Here is a 5,834-nt window from a genome sequence, read left to right as displayed (position 1 = left end):
CGGCCAAAATTGGTTTGACGAGAAATTTGAACTGTCTCTACGCATGGAAATGAGGTTCTGGGGTCGTGTGACCAGAGGTTTTTTTTTTCGTCCTTGACCATTGATTTGTAATATCTGAGCGTTCTTTACCACCTTGAAAAAAAATATTCCTCTGGCACCCAGGGTACTGTCTCACAGGCCATGTTTGTAATTATTATTTATTGTTGTAAAACATCACGGCAATGGTATGTTGTTCATCTCCTTAAAGCAGCGTTTACACGAACGCGGTTTCATTTGCAACAGCATCGTTTTCGAAGCGGTTACATCTTCCGTTTACACGACACCGATCGACACTGTTGCCGAAAGCGTGTCGTTTTCAAACGGCTGCCAAAAAAAGGAGTGTTTTCAAAACGAAGCGGGTTCTGTCGTGTAAACAGCGAAAGTGCATCGATTTCAATACGGTTACTATTTTGGCGCGAAAGTTCCATTGTTCAATTCAAATAGTGAATGTAGCACGTATTGCAGTGCTCGCTTACACCATCATGACTTGAATTTTCTGGTGAAAATGATTCCTTGTAAACACTTCCAAACCGCATCAATTTTGACGCGGTTTCGAAGTCACGAAACCGTGTCAATGTGAAACCGCGTTCGTGTAAACGCTGCCTAACTTCGACTGACGCAGTAAATATCACTTTTACAAAATATTTCGTACCATCTGTCAACCACCATGTAAACTCCTTATTAACAATGAAAGCTTCAAAACAATAAAGTATTAAAACACTGCATCTCTTTGATGACAAGTCAGTAATTATTGAATATATGTTGCCTTAGCAACGAAAATTTGTTCCTTTGTTTCTCTGATACGAAAATAAACACTTTAATTTACTTCCTGATTCCTTTCAAAAGCACTTTGCCGTTTCTTGTGAACTTTTCCAAACGGCCACATGTTTTTAATGAAAAGTGGGCCATTTAAATCGAGCATTTTGTATCTTGTCTTAAAATTTTTCAAATCACAATGAAACCTCGATTTAACGAAGTGCCAAGGGACTGGGGAAATTGGTTCGTTATTTCGAACGTTATATCGAAAACTTCGAAATAACGAATCTGCGGAAAAACAACCAAAATCTTCGCTATATCGAGGTATAATAAATAATTGTTTTTAATGTGTTACGTTGCGCTACCCAGCATTTCAGGATCTAAACGATTACTTCTTCCTAGTGTTTTTCACTACACAACGTTCAGTTTGTAAGTCTCTTCAATACTGCATTCGCTGTCAAGCGCGGTGCGAGTCAACAATTAAAAAGGTGATTTCAGAGAGGAAGACAGAGAGAGAGAGGAAAAATGAAATAAGTTATTTACCAGCTAACGGTCGGTCCGTATTGTGAAAAACTGTGACCTCGGTCTTGAAAAAGCTCGACAGTTTTCGGTATACGGACCTCCCAGCTGGCAAATAACATATATATCTTAACACGTGAAAAGATCACCATTGTTATGATTACGTAATAAGTCGCGCCGTCGTTCTTCGTAAGGACTACAAAACGTTAAAGTGAATGATTTGGTATTTCATAGATGTTTATATAACAAACGCGCTCACTCATGAAATATTTTTTCAACACTCGAACAGAAATTTAGTATCACCGCACGGCCATTTAAAATCCTCCATTTAAAACGCGGTGGACAAATTTCAGTGGAAGTGGCTGCCAATTGGAAAAACAAGGGAATTGGCCTGGAAATTTCGGCTACTTATACCTTTTACCACAAGAAGCCTTCAAAAATAAAGAAGTTGATAGAATTAATACGAAGAAAAAAAAAAAGATAGAGAGGATCTGTAGATAGAGCGATAGTGTTAGTGTTCGCATTTATAATGGTTATAGAGGTTGGTTAAATCGAGGTTCTACTGTACTCCGTGTTGATGAACGTAAGATTTGCTTTGAAGCAATTAGAGATTTAATGTCAAAGGCGGGTATATTCTGCTAAGTGTACGAGTACACCAGAGGTTTGACAGAAAACAGTTAATTACTGGGTTTCCAATATGGCAATCCCAACCGGAAAATGAGTAATATTTCTGCGTTTCTTAATTTCTTTTTTTCGTGTCGGTAAACGTCTTGCCTGTCACTCGCCGGCAACTATTACAAACAAATTAATGGTGTAGCGATGGGCACAAGAATGGGACCTAGCTATGCCAATCTTTTTGTAGGATATGTTGAACACCAATTTTTTAATCAGTACAACGGCCCCAAACCTGAACTCTACGGCCGCTACATCGACGACTGCATCGGCGCCATTTCATCCAGCCGAGAAGAACTCGATCAATTTATAACCTCCGTCAACTCTTTTCATCCGTCTCTTAAATATACCTGGGAAATTTCGGAAACTTCATTGGCTTTCCTAGATATCAAAGTTTCTATTAGAGGCAACGTGCTATGTACTAGTGTGCACTACAAACCTACTGATTCACACAGTTATTTGTTGTATTCATCGTCACATCCATCACATGTCAAGAACTCCATTCCTTATTCTCAATTTCTTAGACTTCGACGTCTATGTAGTGATGACTCCGATTTTTCCAGCAAATCAGAGGAGATGTGCCAGTTCTTCGAAAAACGTGGCTATCCTGTCTCTGTGGTCAAAGCGGGCCATCATCGCGCCCAACAATTTGATCGACAGTCATCACTACAAACGCCACAAAAAGATAAGAATGACAGAATTCCATTCACCCTGGCTCACTTTCCATCCTCATAATCACGCAGTCAAAAGCATCATTCTTAGTAATTTTAAATTACTCCAAAATGATCCCGAGACTGGTAGAATCTTTTCGCAACCTCCACTTATTTCATTCAAACGCGACAAAAACGTAGGCAACTTTTTAGTTAGAAGCGCGCTCAAAACTAACGAGCAACCCAGCACTTTCAAATGCGCGCGCTCACGATGCAAAACTTGTCTTTTCATTGTTAACACTAGCAAGATATCGGGACCTAAGCGATCTGTTAAGATCACCGATCGTTTCACATGCACCTCCGCAAATGTCATTTATTGCATAACCTGCACGTTATGCAATAAATTATACATTGGTGAGACAGGTAGACGAATAGGTGACCGATTCCGCGAACACCTTCGCGATGTTGAGAAGAATGACAAGGATGCATCCAAGCCAGTCGCTCGCCATTTTAATCTTCCTAACCAAACCAAAAAACACATGGCTATCCGCGGCCTTTCCCTACATCTAGGTAGGACGGAAAGCCGCAAGAATCTGGAACAAAAATTCATCTTTCAAATCGGCACCCTTAATCCTCACGGTATTAACGAACGCTTTTCATTTAACTAATATATTCTTATTTTTCACGTTGCCATGTTACCACCAATAGCGTAGCTCCTACTCTACTATAAAAACTACACGTAACCCATAATCCCTCGATTCGCTCTGACGAAGGGCTAACGCTCGAAACGTCAGCTTTTAGAATCTCTGTACGGTGGCCAATTTACATTATCAACTCCGTTGATAAAACCAAAATTTTTGTATTTCTAATACTTTGCCAAGTGTGGTGTTATGTAGAACACTGGAACCAAATGGCAAATTCTCTGATAAGTTATGGGTTCAACAAAGACAGAGAAGGAATCGAACACCTTAAGTGGATCTGGGATCTCTGTTTTCTGGCTATTTGTATTTATTTCTACTCAACGCTGCACAGTTTTCCAGTAACAATTGGAAATTTCACTAATGCTTGTTAACCTTCAGTGGAGTCAAAAGTCATTGTAACGCGAATGGCGTTTTGGTGCATCTTTAAACAAAATATACCGTCATGGAGCTCAAGAATGGACTTGAATGAACAAGACAGATGGTGAAATATGAATATCTGGAATATGTAAGGCAACGAGTAATGGTCTTCCACAACAATTTCATTTTTCGCCGTTGGATATCAAGTGAGCTTTGCTTCTAATATTTTACTAACTTGGTATTATATACAACACTCAAATCAAGTGCAATTTTTTTTTATGGATTTAACAAACATTGAAGGAATCGAACGCCTTGAATGCATCACAGTGTTTACTGAAGTCGCATCTAAGTTGTCTGGCAATTTACATTTAGTTTGTACTCAATTTTGCAATGGTAAAAAAATGGAAATGTGACAGTGAAGAATTATTTAAATGAAAGCTTGTTGTCTCTTTTGTGCTTCATTATTTACGGTCAAGGTTCTTTCGAAAAGGATTCGATGTGAACTGTCAGAAATTTATTTAATTGTATAAGCTTTGTGACACGGATTGTTTGTCTTGTTTACACGCACGGGAGGATTTTTGTGGTAGGGTGCTGTAAGCAGCGCGTGCATAAGTCATGAAAATAAACAGGTCTGTTGGAAGCGTGCTTGCGTTTCAACAAAATGAGCCCCAAAATAAGCAAAAAATTGTGACGCTGATGAATAATAAAGTAACTGCTTTTTCCAAAACGGCGGAATTACCTGGTGATAAATAAGCACGTCTTGGAGATAATTTTTGACTTTGCAGAAACAATGGTCAACCTCAGGAGTTGGGCGATTGTGATCTTTGTGTTGAATTCGCACATTTCTTGTCAAACTTTAAAGAAAACTAACAAAAACAAATCCCGGTATCTTGCCATCATTTGACACAGATGCTTCACTGTTTCGCGAGTACACACGCCGCGGTAACTTTATCCCGGCGCCTGCTGAATTCGATGTCACTTTTGATTTTGCGATTTACTTCAGTAGCCAAAAGTACAGTAACAAAATTGAACGTAGCAAAAATCCCCCAAAACGTTTGTCGCTGATGGTAACTTTTTATATTCGCGGTTCAAAATTAACGATATTTTCATTTCGTAAATTTTGTTGCTGATGGCAAAACATTTTATTCTCGATGGACCGTCCTGAAAACTTCCTTCTTCTCTTCCTGAAAATGTCCTTTTGCTCTTCCTAAAACCTGTGTATCAATATTTATTTTCTTTTGCATCAATATTTGTTTTGCATAAAGCAAGCTAACAAAGTCTTTACCTTGCTTAGTTTGCATTTTTGAGCGTTAAAGTAGAATTTTCGGTCCTATGCCTCTGTTACAAAGTGGTATATTTTTTAGGTCACCCATCCAGATACTAACCCTGCCGGACAGGAAGGGATTAGTTATCTTCAGTGAACTTTTATATTAGAAAGCTGTCAGACGCTCAGAGTGCACGCTTAAATTTGTGGTGAAAAGAAGTTGTGGGGGAACTTGAAAATGGTCAACATGTCAGCCCAGAAGTCAATGTTTCTCGATTCCCTTTTATTTTCTTCAATCTTTCTGGGTTTAGTACTTTGCTAGTAACCACATGTCTCCTCAGGGGGCTATTTACCTACGACGTCTACCATGACACTACCATGATATACAATACCAAACCAATATCGTGTACCCCCCCCCCCCCTCCCCTCTCCCCCTTCCTGGTGTTTCGTAAAGAAATTTAGTGGCTCCCAACTTAGAGCAACTTCCTACAAAGGCAAGTTCTCTGAGTGCTTCCCTGTTCCTGCCTCCGTCGTAGTGCCCAACCACCCAGGCCCTCCAGCTTCCCAAGACAAGGACGAAGAGCCTGTAACCCCTGCAGGGCCCTCCGCCCCAGTACAGCCAACGTTATTCCCTCCTGCGCCACCAGAGCATACCACCGTGCCTTCTGACGATGAAAACTTATCTTCCTTGGCCAGTGCTGATACACTGCTTGAAGTTCCTCTCCTCTACCCCGCCTCCCGCCTTCGTCCCTAAAGAGCCGTGCTCCAGTATTGTTACTACTGACCAATCATTGTGCCCCCCAGATCCCCCCCATTTTCATCTCCAGAACCTCCTGGCCCAAGACCTAAAAGACAGCGCAGACCTCCTTCGTTAGA

The sequence above is a fragment of the Montipora capricornis genome, chromosome 12 (genome assembly GCF_036669925.1).
Source record: "Montipora capricornis isolate CH-2021 chromosome 12, ASM3666992v2, whole genome shotgun sequence".
Lineage (NCBI taxonomy): Eukaryota > Metazoa > Cnidaria > Anthozoa > Scleractinia > Acroporidae > Montipora > Montipora capricornis.
The sequence above is the reverse complement of the archived record's forward strand: the minus strand, read 5'-3'. Positions refer to the sequence as shown.